General features: G+C 40.8%; 1 protein-coding gene across 4 annotated transcripts in view; it reads left to right on the forward strand.

Annotated features, from left to right (window-relative positions):
* Positions 1 to 224: 224 nt before the first annotated feature.
* Positions 225 to 16939, forward strand: part of CEP350 (centrosomal protein 350) — a 119508-nt gene continuing 102793 nt past the window's right edge. For all 4 annotated transcript variants that reach the window (XM_008145908.3, XM_054712289.1, XM_054712290.1 and 1 more), the window contains exon 1: positions 225 to 586. The gene's annotated coding sequence lies outside the window, so the exon portion shown is untranslated. The remainder of the gene's footprint in view (positions 587 to 16939) is intronic.

Below are 16939 nucleotides of genomic sequence, written 5' to 3' on the forward strand. Positions count from 1 at the left end.
TGGCTCCTCCCGAGTCCTGCCAGGCTCGGCCTTCGCCACACCAACCATGGCGGCCCCGAGCGGCCTCTCCTCGCTTGACGTCGCCCTCAATTTTCGGCCACACCCAACATGGCCGTAACCGCAGGTTGCATTCCTGTGGAAACGTCTCGGGGAATTTCTCGCGAGGTTTGCCTGGGCCCCCTACTGCTCCCGCCCTGCCTCGCGCCGCCGCCGCCACCGCCACTGCTGCCGGCGCCGCTCCGCCTCCGTGTCAGTTGCTGGGCCGTAATGGCGACTGGGCCGCCGCTGCCGAAGTGACTCCCGGGCGGGGGAGCGGGGCCAGACCAGCGTCGGAGGGAACTGCAGAGAGCCGCAGCTCAGGGGCTGGCTTGCTGTGGGGGAGGGGAGGCAGCCTTTCCGCTTCTCCTTCCTTCTCTGCAGACCCCGCGGCTCCCGGGAGCCGGTGCGAGGCGGGCACCCGGTGCGTCCCCGGAGCGGGGAGGCCAGGCCGGGCAGCCCTGGGGCCGGTCGGGGCGGCGGCACCGCACCCTCCGCCAGGCCCCGCGGGATGCACCGTGGGAGCCGAGGGCGGAGGCGACACTCTCAGGTGAGCTGCGGGAGGACCTGGTTGGGACCACGGACGGCTCCCTCTGCCTCTGCCCGCGGTCCCGGTCCCCGGTGGCGGCGAGAGAGGCGGGTCGGGGCGCGGGGGGCCCCGGCCCAGCTGGGCGTCCCCCTCGGCGAACCTCCCTGGGTCTCTGAGGCTCTGCCGACCTGGATTGGACCTGGGTTTCAAGTCCCACCGGTGCCCGCCGGAGACGGGCTTTCTTTCCTCACCTGCCAGTGCCTGCCGCCCCTCCCCTCTTCTGCGAAAGGTGCACGATCCCTCTCACCTCTGGTCCCCGAAGTGTCTCTTCTTCATTCGGAGACCAGGCTTATTTGGGGGGAATTCCGGGGAACTGGTTCCAGTGGCAAGGATGACTGGTTTCTGTTCCTTTTCTGGTGGGGATAAACCTTCTCAAGTAGAGGGAAAACTTTGATCTCTGCTCCAGTCCAGCAGCTGCTTAATGTCATCTTCTGATTTATTAACTAATGACATTTTTTTTTTTAAAAAAAAAAAGGTTTATGCTTTGGAAGTTGCCATTTTCCTCCCCCCCGTTTTTAAATGTAGCCCAATATGCTCAATAACATTTTGCGAATGTTACAAATATGGGTTGGAATCTGACGTGGGGTTTTTAGTTTTCAGGTGGGAAGTTGCACATGGGTATAGGTTTTTACGTGGCTTTAGGGTAGCGACAAATCCTTCAGATAGGAGAGAACAGGTTGCCAGGAATGGTGGTCAGTATCCATGTACTCCACCAGATTGTTTTGTTTTGATGGTGATCCTTGTTTTGAGTTTGGATAAGTCGTTAATGGTTATGTTGCCATGTTAACTACCTCCTCCTGCCCTGTATTTTAAGGGTTTTAAAGGAAAGGCTATCTTATCTTAGATCTAGTAACAACCCGAAAAAGGTTTGTAGAAGCGACGATAAAATACTGAAAGCTGCTCTCCATTGAAACAATGTCTCGGTTTAAAATTTTGTTTTTAAATAAGGTCATGAGATTGTGACTTTGGAGGATTGGTTTGTTGGGCCTGTGGTAGAAGTTGCCTCAAACTCATGGGCGGGCGTGTAATTGTTTTGGTGTGCTAAGTTGACACACCAATGTAATAAAATAAGTCAACCATTGAACCCTCATTGCATTGAATTTAAGATACTTTAATCAGAAAATAAACATCAGGTTAGAATACATTGTATGTGTGGGTAAATACATATGTATCTTATCTTTTCATAGTCAGTAGCAGGACTTTTTAATAATAAGTTGAGTTATATGTAAACAATTTTGTACACATGTGAAGAAATTTCTCTGATTCTCTAAGTTATATTGGTGTGTAGTGTTATGTAAGAGCATTAATACTTGAACAACCTGTGGGGTAATCAATTTATGAAGTAGGAAGTTTTGAAATTTTTTCTAATGCTTCTGATTGCCAGTTTTTTTAAAAAAAATTATTTTTATTGATTTCAGAGAGGAAGGGAGAGGGAAAGAGAGAGATAGAAACATCAATGATGAGAATCATTGATCGGCTGCCTCCTGTACACCCCCAACTGGGGATGGAGCCCACAACCTGGGTATGTGCTCTTGACTGGAATGGAACCTGGGACCCTTCAGTCTGCAGGTGGACACTATCCACTGACAAAACCGGCTAGGGCTGATTGCCAATTTTTTGCCCATTTTAAACACATCTGCCATATCATGGACAGAAGAAAGGAGATGAAGTCCTTTTCTAACCAATTTTATTATTTACTAAATTGCTTTAAGTTATAGTGGGAACATAAAACAGAAGTTGCTCTAAAATAACTGACTTTTTTGGTGTCATTATTTTATTTAGTTTTCATAGCAATTGTGTGAAGTAGGTTCAGTAAATATCATCCTTATTTTGCAGTTGTGGAAATTGACACGCAATGAGATTCATTTATTTACTTGAATGCTGCTCTTATTTCTGCAGATGATCTAGGATTAGTTTTATTTTCACATTATTATTGCGGTATGATTGACAAATAACATATTTCAGGTATACAATATGATTCAATACTTGTACATGTTGAGAAATGATCACAATAAGTAACATTCTAGAATTAGTTTTATTTTAATTGAATATTAATGTAGACACTTCTGGCATTTGGTTTTTTTGAATCTAAAAAATATGTATTTTCCTTTTGGCATGCTACTTGCTCCTTATGCTGATGATTGTCAGTTCTTTAAAAACATTAATATTTTTATAGCATTTTGTTAATTGTTAGCAAGTCATGAATTCTGATAATGTATTGCTTTACTTCTATATGTACTTTTGCTTGAACAATGTTCCTAAAAGAAATTGTAGTTAATTTGTTGTCTCTCATTTTGTTTGGATACTCATAGTTCTGTCATCTTTGGTACTTCAAATCATTTATATTCTTGGTTATGTAAAAGAAATATTGAAGCAACCTGGTCAGTAGCATAACTGAAAACTAGTAACATCTTGGTGATTTTGTTGTAGAGACAACTGATGATTTAAAAAGTTAACTGGCCATCTATACTTGTGATTGCTATTTTTGCAGTGTGGGGCAAGTTGTGAAATAATTCTTTTTTTAAAAAAAGATATAAATGGCGTTACTTAAGCAATTCACGAATTGGGCAGCATCCTATCTAGGAACTAAAGGGCACTCCCAAAATAATTACCTTTTGACTTTTTACCCCATATCAATTTCTAGTGTTGCAAATAGTACCCAAGTTACTTAACATCATCTATAAAGGGGATATAATTATACCTTATATCAATTTCTAGTGTTGCAAATAGTAAATATTGGTTGAATAAATTGACTAAAGAATGGTCTTGACATAATATTTAAAAGCCAAAAACCAAAACCACATTAGTTCATGGTATATAGAAGTTTGCTAGGTAGAAGGGGAATGACAGCCTGGGATTAAAAAGTCACCAAGAATAAGCCACAGGTGGGTCCTGAAAACTTTATTGACCATTTTAATGATTTGCCTAGCTGTTCTGGCAATAGTGTAATTTAAAGAATATAGATGCTTTAAGACCCTACCTGTTACACTAGTACTGTAATTATAGGCTTATAATAACTTTAAGTCACTTCTTAATTACAGCATTGGGAGTTTTCAGTCTTAAAGTCCAGCTAGTCCAATTCCCCTGTACATAAGTAAACTACATTTGTTTAATGTGTTAAATAATTATCAAATGAGAGGATAATTATGAACAACCAGGTAATCTATTCTACATCAGTGTTAGTTAAAAACTCAAAACAGGTCTCTCATTTTAGGAATCAAAAGTACTTGCTAACTTAAAATATGAATCTCAACCCTCTCTGTCATTGGGACTATAAACTAGTACAACTGGGACAATGTTCTGGAAGGACATTTGGTATTACCTATTAAAATTATAATTAAAAGTGCACTCTTTTTTGTTGTTAATCCACTCCAGAGGAATCTTTTCCATTGGTTTTTTTTTTTGTTTTTTTCTTTTTGGTTTTGTTTTTTAGAGGGAGTGGAAGGAAAGGGGAGAGACAGAGAAAAACATCAGTGTGAGAGAGACACATTGATTAGTTGCCTCCCACATGTGCCCCAACCAGGGTGGGCATGGAGCTTGCAACCAAGGTACATGCCCTTGCCTGGAATCGAACCTGAGACCCTTCATTCCGAGGCCTGCAGCTCTAATCACTGAGCCAGACTGGCTAGGGCAAAAGTCATTTCATTTTTAGGAGTTTATCTTACAGAAATTTTAATACAAGAGCACAAGAACAAATCTATAAGGATTTTTGTTTTAGCGTTATTACAAATAAATGTCATTAATATTGACAAATAACAAGAAAGTGCCCCCCCCCCCAAAAAAAAAGTGTTCTAAATGTCCTTTGGTAGGGGGTTAGTTAATATTATAGTATATTTATGGTGTGAGGTACTGTGCACTTGTTAACAGTTTGAGGGATAGTTATATTTACTCCTGAGAAACAGCTGAATGTATCCTGGAGCATAGGGACCATGTAGCAGACTTTCTGGGTTCAAATCCTAACTGCATCATTTGTTAGCAGTGACCATTAGCAAGTTACTTAACATCATCTTTAAAGGGGATATAATTATACTTCTCTCCTGCAGGTCTGTTTTGAGAATTAAATAAGTTAATATTTAAACCCTAAGTAAGCATAGTAATCGCCACATAAGTGTTTGCATTTACTATTACATACTGACATGGAAGAATGTTCATTATATAATATTGAGGGGAAAAATAAGTTTCACTATAGTGGAATATGATTCAATTTTATAAAAACAGACACACATAGACAAAGAAATGTAGTTTGATTTTTTTTTTTTTTACTTGTCCTATATACTAGTAATAAAGAGCTAATATGCTAATTAGACCGAACAGCAGAACAACTGTCCGGACAACCTTCCAGATGAAGCTGGGGCTGCGAGGGCCAGCCAAGGCAGGTAGGGCTGTGAGGGCCGAGCCCCTTGGATGAATTTCGTGCATCGGGCTTCTAGTACGTACATAAGAAAGGGTCTGTGAGGATAGGCTTTAAACTATTAGCTTTGTTATCTCTGAAGAATGGGTGACTTACTTATACTTTAGACACTTTTTAAAAATATATTTTTTTATTGATTTCAGAGAAGAAGGGAGAGGGAGAGAGAGATAGAAACATCAATAATGAGAGAGAATCCTGGAGGATGCTTGCTGCACGCCTCCTACTGGGGATTGAGCCCAAAACCCAGGCATGTGCCCTTGACCAGAATTGAACCCACGACCCTTTTGTCCCCAGGCTATGCTCTCTCCACTGAACCAAACCAGCTAGGGCAGTTTAGACACTTTTGTTTATCGTATGTCCCACTTTATAATTTTAAAAAATTTACTGATTTTTAGAGAGAAACATCAATTTTTAGTTCCACTTATTTATGCATTCATTGGTTGATTCTTGTATGTACCTTGATGGGAATTGAACCTGCAATCTTGGTGTATTGAGACGACACTCTAACCAACTGAGCTACCTGGTCAGGGCCCCACTTTTATAATTATTGAAACCTTTTTTTTTTTTTTTTCTAAAAAAGAAAATATTGAAGAAGAATTTTTCTTTTATTATATATTCATGTAAATGTATTTTTGAATATAGTTGTTTCCCAGAGATCTATAGATTTCATCAACAGAATATCACATGATTAGGTTGTTTCAAAACTTTTGTTGCTAGAAGGCTAAAATTAATCTAGGAAAACCCCTAATATATTTATTTTTCTGCTAGCTTTGTGAGGTTAAACCTCATTTCTGAATTTACAAAGTAACCATGTAGGCTAGATCAGTAATTTTTAAACCCAAGATTCCAATACTGTGTCCCAAGTTACCTTGGAGCACCATAGTGAACTCACATGGGCATTGGGATATTTCTGAAGTTTTGAGGAGAGCACAGTAATATTTGACAGCTGTGGGACACTGCTCAAACGTTTGGTTTAAGGTAGTACTCATGAGATTGTGCTAGGTTTTGGGGGATTGCTGTGATAAAAAGCAAGTACTGTGCAAAAATCATTATGAAACAGGAAATAAAAGTGGTGGTGTCCAAAGTGATTTCAAGGTTTGAGAAGCTGGGTAATGTCTATTAGATGCACACATCCAATTAATAAGTAATTGTTATTAGTAAAAAAATAAAATATTTCTTTCAGCTTATATGTATTTTTCAAAGTTATTATGATATAAATACTAAGTTGTGAGGACCTAACTAGTTAATAAATGGAATTGTTAGGTATTTTTGGGCTTAGGGGCACCATGAAAAAATTACTGAGACACTAGAGTTCTGTGAACTTAGAAAGCTTCGAACCTCTAGAACTCTTTTGACTCACTGTAAGAGGCAATCATTGGCATGGGTAAGGTCACCCAGGAAGAGAGAGTATAGTGTTAGATAAGACCCAAAAGTCAAACTCCTTTGAACTTTAAGATTTAATGGAGAAGGACTAGCTAGCAAAGGAGCATGAGAAAGAGAACTGGAGGTGGGAGATCAGAGTGTAGTGTATAGAAGCAAAGAGCAGAGTGATTCAAGAGAGTGGTCAGCTGTGATGAATGCTGCCAAGATGTCAGGCAGATTGGGGACTTTTTATTTGAAAATGTCCATTAGATTTAGAGATCAAGAGGTTTTGGGCAACCACATTGGATTTGCTTGAAAGGTTATTGAAAAATATTTTAAATGGAGAATGAATATATAGTCTTTTATTTTTTAGAAATTTGTGAAGGAAAAAGAGCAGTAGTCGAGTAGGGTGCTGGGTTGAGGGACTTTTTTTGTTTGTTTTAAGCAAGAAGACTTGATTTAAGTATAAATGCTGATAGGAGGAATCTTGAAGAGAGAAGAAAAGAGATACACGAGAGAACAATAAAATGGTTGACGTTTCTTGAGAGAATGTTGAGGTGGGGAGATCTTGAAACAGATGAAGTATTCTTATGGCTCCTTGCCTCTAAGAGTTACTTTTTCTGTTCTTTTCCCATTCTCCCTATTTATGAACTCAGCCTGCATGCTAAGAGGGACAGTAAAATTCTTTTAAATTTATTGGCTATTAGTTTCTGTGAGCCTCTATACTTAGGAGGTGAATATTTTGATGGTACTTGATGTGTGTACTCTTTGTTGGCTTTAGATTGCTATAAGCAGTCAAACAGTGTTGTAAAGTTGCATCCTTATTTGATTTATAGGGCCTTCTACTTTTTGTTTATATCATTTTAACCATGTTCTCTATATCATTTATTATTGGTTTAGTGAAATTGTGTTTCTATTTTCTGTTGGCAAGTTAGAGTCATCCTTAGCTAACTTGGGAAGTTGATTATTATTTTGTGCTTTCATTTATATTTTACATGATGCAAATAGAATCATGTCAAATATAGTTTCTTTTTTAATCCTCATGATATTTTATTTAAATCTGAACAAAGCAGTATTGTTCATTTATGCTTCAACTTTTACATGAAACAACTTGTTTCTCTACCAGATGCCAGTTAAACTCACTGTAAAATGGACAGTAGAATAAAACGCTTGAGTCACTTAAATGAATAATAAAAGTATTTTTTTTTTCAGTTTTCTGAAATTTAAGAAGCTTTTAGTATAGTAAGACAAAGTGCAATAGAATGATATAGATTTTGTTACTGGTTTCTGAAAACTATGGTCAGTGCTTAAGAGAGGAATGGCCAACACTTGATCCTTTAAATACACAAATGTAATCATGTCAGAGACCCTGCATGATCTTGTTTCCTTCCTTCTCCAACTTTCTCTCACCATTTTCCCTCTCCCAACACCTGGGGCTTAAACTATGTCATGTCTTTTTTGTCTCAGAGCTGTTCCAGATATCCTTTCTATTGCCTGGAAAGCTCTTCCTTGCCTACACTTAGTTACATTTTTTAACATATATTTTTATTGATTTCAGAGAGGGAGAGAGAGATAGAAACATCAATGATGAAAGAGAATCATCGATCGGCTGCCTCCTGCATAGCCCCTATTGGGGATCGAGTCTGCAACCCGGGCATGTGCCCTGACCAGGAATTGAACAGTGACCTCCTGGTTCTTAGGTCGATGCTCAACCACTGAGCCACACCAACTGGGCTAAATTTTTTATTTATCCTTTAGGTCTAAGATTAAATGACTTTTCCTCTCTACTTCACAGATTAGATGAGTTCCTTCTGGCTATGTTTCTATAGCACTTGCATTTTTTAAATATTATTTTCATCCCATATATAATAATAAAAGCATAATATGCAAATCGACTGAATGGCCAAACAACGGAACGACCAAACAGCAAAATGACTGTCCGGACTACCACACTATGACACCCACTGGCACCAGGCCAGCCAAGGCGGGTGTGGTGTGATTGTTCGGGGGCCCAGCCATTGCCCCATGATCGCCCTGCAGAGGGACGCCTAGGCCACTGGTTGGTGGGGCGATCAATCGGGGGGCTCCGTGATTGCCCCAAAGAGGAAGGCCCAGGCCACCGACTGGTGGGCTTTGTCGGGTGGGTGGGGGCTCCCTCTGTGGGGCACGATCGATCGCCCCAAAGAGGAAGGCTCAGGTTACCCCTGGCAGCACTGCAGCAGGTGGGTGGGGCCTTCCTCTGCAGGGGTGATCCATTGTGGAGCCCCGGCCAGGTGGGCAGGGCCTACCTCTGCAGGGGCAATCCACTGCGGAGCCCCGCGATGGATCACCCCAAAGAGGGAAGGCCCAGGCTACCCAGCGGCAGCACTGTGGTGGGTGGGCAGGGCCTCCCTCTGCAGGTGTGATTGATTGCAGGGCTCCCAGACTGAGAGGGCGCAGGCTGGGCTGAGGGACAACCTCCTCCTCTAGTGCATGAATTTTGTGCACTGAGTCTCTAGTCCTATATAATAAAAGGCTAATATGTAAATTGTCCCCTCGACTGGGAGTTTGACCAGGGGCTGGGGCTGGCTCGCCAACCACCCGCGGCTCCTCCCCCCGGCCGGCCCGGTGCGATCGGCCCCGATGGTGGAGGGCCAGCCAGACCCCACCCATGCACTAATTCGTGCACCGGGCCTCCAGTTTGTAATATTTGTTGAATATCCACCTTCCAAGCAAGCTTTTAGACTGCTTGAGTGTGGGCCCATGTTTGTTCTTTTAACAACTATATTCCCACTGCTAGGCACTATTCATTCTACTTCATACTTGGCCCTCAGCAAATATTTGTTAAATGAATGGGTGGCATGGGTCAGATTGAGGAAAAGGTTTTTCAAGAGTGTAGAAGAAGACAGTCTGATGCTGCACTGGGGGACCAAGGAGTTTGCTAAAACATCTCACCTGTTCTGTTTAGGAGGGAAGCGAAAATAAAAAGCTTCATCTGAAGACATATGTTAGGAAGCCCTGTTTTTTGAGATGAATTTGATAACAGTTGAGGCATGTTGGTTAGGTGAGCATTCTCTAAAAGAAGTTAAAAGTGCATTGAAGTTAATGGTACAGAGGTTCTAAAGAGTATAGAATGTAGGTGGGAAATCAGGGTGCCTTATGATGAAATTACAAGAGAGGATAGGGGGTTGTGTTATAGATGGTGGCTGAGTTTAAATATTATGAGAAGCATTATGTGAATGACCCTTAGAGGCTTCCAGAGGTTTTAGAGAGAGGTATTTAATTTCCTGTTCTGTCACATATTCGTTGAATGACCTTAGACTAGTTCTTTGGTCTGTCTGATACTGTTTCTTCATCAGTAAAATGGACATATGGATAGTTGCCTCATGGGTTGTAATAAAGATTAGAAAAAAATATATGGAAAACTATACAGTGCTTGGCCCACAGAGAAAGAACACAGAAAATTATAGCTATGATTATTATTATTTTTAAAAAATATATATTTTATTGATTTTCCACAGAGAGGAAGGGAGAAGGATAGAGAGTCAGAAACATTGATGAGAGAGAAACATTGATCAGCTGCCTCCTGCACACCCCCCACTGGGGATATGCCCGCAACCAAGGTACATGCCCCCGACCGGAGTCGAACCTGGGACCCTTCAGTCCGCAGGCCGACGCTCTATCCACTGAGCCAAACCGGTTTCGACTATAGCTATGATTATTAACTGCCCCCATGGACCCCTCGTAATGTTAGAGGTCTGTAATTTTTACTTCTGGTTTAAAGGGATTGTTGCTGTCAAGTTTCTGGAGCTTCAGAAGAGAGTTGTTCTCAGGTGTTTGGGAAATAGGATTAGTTCTCTCTACCGATGCTAATCTTTATGGAATCAACAGTGTTTTTGGAGGCTTCAGACTTCGAGAAGTAGAATTGAAAATAATCTCGGGCTGTAGTTCTGTATTTTGTGATCTTTGTGGACCTTTAAAAATACAGGGTTTATCAGTAGAAGAGTGGATAAAAAAGCTGTGGAACATTTATACCATGGAATACTATGCAGCAATAAAAAAGAAGAATCTCTTACCATTTGAGACAGCATGGAGGGACCTGGAGAGTATCATGCTAAGTTGAAGCTAAGTCAGAGAAAGTATCACATGAGTGGAATCTAAGTAACAGAATAAACTGATCAACAGAGTGGATCCAGAGACATGGAAGCATGGAACAGAGTGGGGAATCTGGGAGGGAGGGTGGGAGGTTGTATGCATATATGCATGGCCCATGGACATAGACAATGGGGCAATAAGGGCCTGGGGCAGTGGGGTGGGAAGTGGGCTGGAGGGAGCCAATAGGAGTAAAAGGGGACACAAACTGCTTCAACAATAAAGAATTACTATTAAAAAAAAAATACAGGGTGTTTTTTTTTTGCCCTAGCTCAGTGGTCGGCAAACTCCTTAGTCAACAGAGCCAAATATCAACCGTACAATGATTGAAATTTCTTTTGAGAGCCGAAAACCGACTTCTGCGCACGGGCCACGAAGTTTCAATCGCACTGTACGTGCGTGCCTGCACGTGGTATTTTGTGGAAGAGCCACACTCAAGGGGCCAAAGAGCTGCATGTGGCTTGCGAGCTGCAGTTTGCCGACCACTGCCCTAGCTGGTTTGGTTCAGTGGATAGAGCGTCAGCCTTCGGACTGAAGGGTCCCAGTTTGGATTCTGATCAAAGGCACATGTCTGGGTTGCTGGCTTGATCTCCAGTAGGGGCTGTGCAGGAGGCAGCCAATCAGTGATTGTCATCATTGATGTTTCTATCTCTCCCTCTTCCTTCCGACCTAAAATCAATAAAAATATATTAAAAAAATAAAATTTAAAAAATACAGGTTTTTTTGTTTTGTTTTGATTTCTCTTCTGAGTGAGACTCACTGATTCAGAATCACTGGGCGGAGCCTTGATTGTTAACATGTTATCCAGGTGATTTTTCTAGAGCTGCTTGAGAATAGTAGGCTTAGGAGACAAGAACTCTGCAACTGCTTGGAGGAAGGCAGTGTGTGGCTGCTCTGAAGCTCACTTGCAGTGGGAATGATTGGAAATACATATATGGGTTATTTGGGAGAGTTTTCTTCATAGGCTTAAAAACTAGCTACAGAGGTTGAATTGGGGGGGGGCATGATTTTAAAGTATTGTTATTTAGAAGATATTTAAATACAAAGGATATTTTCTCTGTGGTCCTGTTTGACATATTTTAAACAATTAGCAAATATGATGACTTTATGAATAAAGATGCATTTTGACAATATACTGACTTATCAAAGACATATTTTGTGCATTAACCTCAATACCAATTCACATGTACCCAAATTAAAAAAAAAATAAGCCAAGTGTTATATACTACTAGGGGCCCGGTGCATGAAGATTCATGCACAGGGGGTGGGTCCCTCAGCCTGACCTGCACCCTTTCCAATCTGGGAGCCCTCACGGGAGCCCTCTCCAATCCGGGAGTTTCTGTCTGTCTTTGCAATCATATGAGCAAATTGTCTGAGATCCCAACCCTGTTTGGTTTGTTGCTCACAGAATAATAGAGGCATTTTTTTTCTTTGCTTCATTGGTGGAGATTTCCTGGAAGTTTTAGGATATCTTCTCTTTTATCTTTCTTAGACACTCTGATTTTACTTATGTCTCTCACCTTTGCTTTCCCTCCATCCCCCACCTCAACAGTAACTTGCTCCAGGCTCACTTTGCTCTAGTGTCTAGGAGATCCATCTGCCACCAGAACTACTATTCCCAGAATTCCTAGTGCTCCCCGCACTCTTGGTTTTCCCTTCCTGCTCTGTCTCCATCCCAAGGCCTCCTGTTCTGCCAAGTCCTCTAAGCTGTCAGCTCTCCCTCTCTGCTCTCCATCTGGCGGCTTGGGGAGTCAAGTTCCCCAAGCCGCTCCACTCTCCACCGGCTCTCCCGCTCTGCTCTCCTCCCGGCACCTGTGTATGCAAATTAACTGCCAACTTTGTTGGGTTAATTTGCATACTCACTCCTGATTGGCTGGTGAGTGTAGCAGAGTACGGTCAATTTACATGTTTCTCTTTTATTATATAGGATGTTTTAATAAAAGGATATTCATATATATGTATTTTTATAGATGTGTGTGTATGTATATATTGAATATTTCATTCAGTGTGTGGTAAACGTCATTTTGAGTTTTGAGAGAAATTTTATTGTAGTTTTATTTATAGAGATTATACCTTTTTAGATTTAGAAAAGCTAATCATAAACGTGTATTATAGATATGAATATTAGATATAAAAATAGGGTAATTAAAGGTGAGAAAGGGAGGAGAGGGAATCAGATAAGAGATTAATATGGAAAACAAAATTAAGAGGGAAAATAATTGTAAAAGAAAATAGGTGAATGGGAAAAAGAAAATTACACTACTGATGTTTGAAGAGACTATGCCAAATATATTTTTTAGGTAATAAATATAAATGTTTCTTTAATTTTAAGCAAATTTTCTTAAGTGAGACTATACTAGAGAGTAAAAGAGCCAGAGATTATAATGGGGGGGGGGGGTGGAGAGGAAGGTGTTAGGAGCCCCACCTCCTCCTTACAGTTCATTTTTTTTTTAAATTTCTTTATTGATTAAGGTATCACATATTTGTCCTCATCCCCCCATTTCCATCCCACACCCCTCCCCACACATGCCCCCACCCCCCTGTTGTCCTTAACCACTGGTTAGGCTCATATGCTTGCACACAAGTCCTTTGGTTGATCTCCCCCTTTATCCCCACCCTTCCCTACCCTCCCCCTGAGGCCCGACAGTCTGATCCATGCCTCCTTGTTTCTGGGTCTGTTCTTGTTCATCAGTCTATGTTGTTCATTATTTCCCCTAGATGAGTGAGATCATGTGCTATTAGAAATACACTCATTTTTACCTATAGGATTTTAGAAGGAATGGTATGGTATGGATTTTAGGAGAAGGAATACATTAATTTTCCTGATTGAATTAATCAAATATGATCTAGGACAATGTGCCTACATTTCTGTTTTCAGTTATTTCAATTTCCATGTTTGGATTCTGGCTGCTTACTGTCCATTGGATAGTGTGCACCTTGCAACTTTGCTACTGGGTTTCAGTATAGGTCAGGCTGAATTTAGGTCTATTGGGGATGGGCACTCAGCAACATCACCACACTTCCAGAATCCGGGAACTTGATTGCTAACAAACACAGAATTCTTTTTTTAAAAATATATTTTTATTGATTTCAGAGAGGAAGGGAGAGGGAGAGAGAGAAAGAAGCATCAATGATGAGAATCATTTATCAACTGCCTCCTGCATGGCTCCTACATGGGGATTGAGCCTGCAACCCAGGCATGGTGCCCTGACCTGGGATCAAACTGTGACCCCCTGGTTCATAGGTCTACACTCAACCACTGAGCCACACTAGCTGGACAACACAGAAATCTTTTTTTTAAAAAAATATATTTCTATTGATTCAGAGAGGAGGGGAGAGGAAGAGAGAGATAGAAACATCAGTGATGAGAGGGAATCATTGATTGGCTGCCTCCTGCATGTTGGACCGAGCCCACAACCCAGGCATGTGCCCTTGACTGGAATTGAACCTGGGCCCCTTTGGTCCGCAAGCCGATTCTCTATCCACTGAACCAAACCAGCTAGGGCGACACAGAATTCTTAACAAGGTAGATGTGTTTGTCAAGTTGTATCCTGGTAGGTAGTATTATCTCTCTAGTAATTTCTGCAAAGAATCTATTTAGCTGGGGGCCACACCATTCCACTCTAAGAAACACTAAGATTTTTTTTGTGTGTGTGAGATTGAAGCCATGGGTCTGGTAGTTAATTATTTTTTAAATAAATATTTTTATTAGTTTCAGAGAGGGAGAGGGAGAGAGAAAAACATCAATGATGAGAATCATTGATTGGCTGCCTCCTGTATGCTCCCTACTGGGGATTGAGCCTGCAACCTAGGCACGTGCCCTGATTGGGAATCAAACCAATGACCTCTTGGTTTATAGGTCGATGCTCAACTGGCTGAGCTGGTAGTTGATTTTTGCTCTGGGTGAGTAGCTGGGAAAAATATCTTCTCCCTTTCTGAGTAGTTTGTGCTGATCAATGAATCTAGATGGCAGTGTTTTATTGCTCCAGTTTAACTGCTCATTACCTTGTTCATGTCCAGAGAGTAAATAAATGAACCTCCAATACAGTTTATACATAGTTTTTATACTATTTTTGGGGGCCTCATAATAAGGTTTTTACTTGGGTATAGCCAGAGCAAGGGCTTTATCATTTGCTGCAGTCTTCTGATTCATTTCATATCTATGATGTGCTTTTTATCATATGGCTCCCATTGTTTCCATGGCATCATACAATTTAGCTTATTTTATGGCCACCTGTAGCCCTCTTCTTTTCTCTTACCATCAACAAGAGTAATTACGCTTTGTGTGTGTGTGTGTATGTGTGTGTGTGTGTGTGTGCCTTGTAATTTTACCATAGTTTTTTACAGGCTACTTGCAAATTAGTATATGAATTCCATTTCTCTGTTTTCCATTTCTTTTGTTTTCCTACCTTATGGACCTAGTAGTGTATGTGTGTTCTCTTCCTTTTTTATGAGTAATTTTCCAACATGGCTTTTTAACCACCTCTTCTGTTTCTTTGGTCTTTTTTTTTTTTTTTTGGTCATTTTTATTGTAAATCACCCCCCTCCCATTTCTATTCATCCTTTCACCACCAACCCTGCCTTTGATTCTTTATTCTTTTCTGTGTAAATTGAGATCCTAATAGCTTCTAACATTGCCATTTGTTTATCTGTTCATTGAGGGACTCTATTGATATGAAGATGAATCAGAAGATAGAGTTTTTAAGGACAGCCTTGTGGGACAATATATATCATTGTCCCATTTGTAACTTTATGATATAATCATCACACTGTATATTAACTATTTGTTTATGTGTCCCTTCCATTAGATTGTGAAGGTTAAGTAAGTTCAACTAATGTTCATTGAATGAATGAATGAACGAATGAATGATGTGTGTGTGTATGTGTGTAATGATAAGGGATATAAAAAGTGCACAGAGTGCTATTGGAAACCAGGGAAGTAGTAATTCTGTTCAAGGAATCCGTGAAAGGCTTATAGGAGATGACATTAGTTTGGCTTTGAAGGGTATTACTGCCAGAGAAAATTTAGAAAAAGAAGATAATGGAGATAATGCAAATTTCTGGGTGCTCAGAGAATGCTCTCTAGGTATGGTGATTTGATAGGAACAATTGGTATACAATGAAGATAGCAAGGCCTAAGATTGTGAATTAAGGTTGTGAAGGCCTCCAAGTTCCATCATGCTAAGAATTTGGAACTTTGTCCCATAGGTGATAGTCATTGAAGAGTTATAAAAACAGATTTGCTAGGTTCTGTTTTAGAAAGATAACTTTGGTTGAGTATGAAGAGATTAGGAGAAGAATAATTTAGGAAGCTTTTTACCATAATTTAGGCTAAAGATGATGCTCTGAATTAGAGGCAAAGGGAAGAGAGAGAGAGAGAAATTAGGGAAATACTAAAATTTTTTCAGCAGCTGTATGGAGGCATATTTTATGTGCCATAACAAATATTTTTAATATATTTTTATTGATTTCATAGAGGAAGGGGGAGAGATAGAGACATCAATGATGAGAGAAAATCATCGATCAGCTGCCTGCCTGATCGCCCCTAACTGGTCTCCCCTGCTGGCCTGATCACCCCTAACAGCCTCTGCCTCGGCCCCTGCCACTGTGGCTTTGCCCTTTACTGGGGATCCAGCCCTCAACCCGGGCATGTGCCCTGACCTGGAATTGAACCAGGACCTTCTGGTTTATAGGTTGATGCTCAATTACTGAGCCACACAGGCTGGGACAGAGAAATCTTTTAAAGATAGTATTGTGCTTTTTTAAAATATATTTTTATTGATTTCAGAGAGGAAAGGAGAGGGAAAGACAGGTAGAAACATCAATGATGAGAGAGAATCATCGATCGGCTGCCTCCTGCATGCCCCACACTGAGGATCGAGCCCGCAACCTGGGCATGTGCCCTTAACTGGAATCGAACCCAGGACCCTTCTGTCCGCAGGCAGATGCTCTATCCACTGAGCCAAATCGCCTAGGGCAAAGATAGTATTGTTTAACTCTCAATTCTTTTTTTAAAAATATGCTTTTTATTTATTTTTTATTTTAGAGAGAGAGTAAGGGAGAGGGAGAGAGGGATAGAAACATCGATCTGCTACCTCCTGCACACCCCCTCCTGGGGATCAAGCTGGAAACCCGGCATATGCCAGAAATCAAACCAATGACCTCTTGGTGCATGGGACGATGTTCAACCAAATCTGTTTGATTTGGTGAACACTTTAAAGTGGTTAGAAAAGGCATTTTGCAAATTATAGTTTATACTTTAAAGATAGAGTTTTGACATATTAGATTCACTTTTTTCTATGAAGAGATTTTTTTCATTGTGCTTTTCCACAGTGATATTTTAAAAAAATTTTTATACATTTTATATATATATATACTAGAGGCCTGGTGCATGAAATTTGTGCATGGGG

Source organism: Eptesicus fuscus, chromosome 22, assembly GCF_027574615.1.
Source record: "Eptesicus fuscus isolate TK198812 chromosome 22, DD_ASM_mEF_20220401, whole genome shotgun sequence".
NCBI classification, from domain to species: Eukaryota; Metazoa; Chordata; class Mammalia; order Chiroptera; family Vespertilionidae; genus Eptesicus; species Eptesicus fuscus.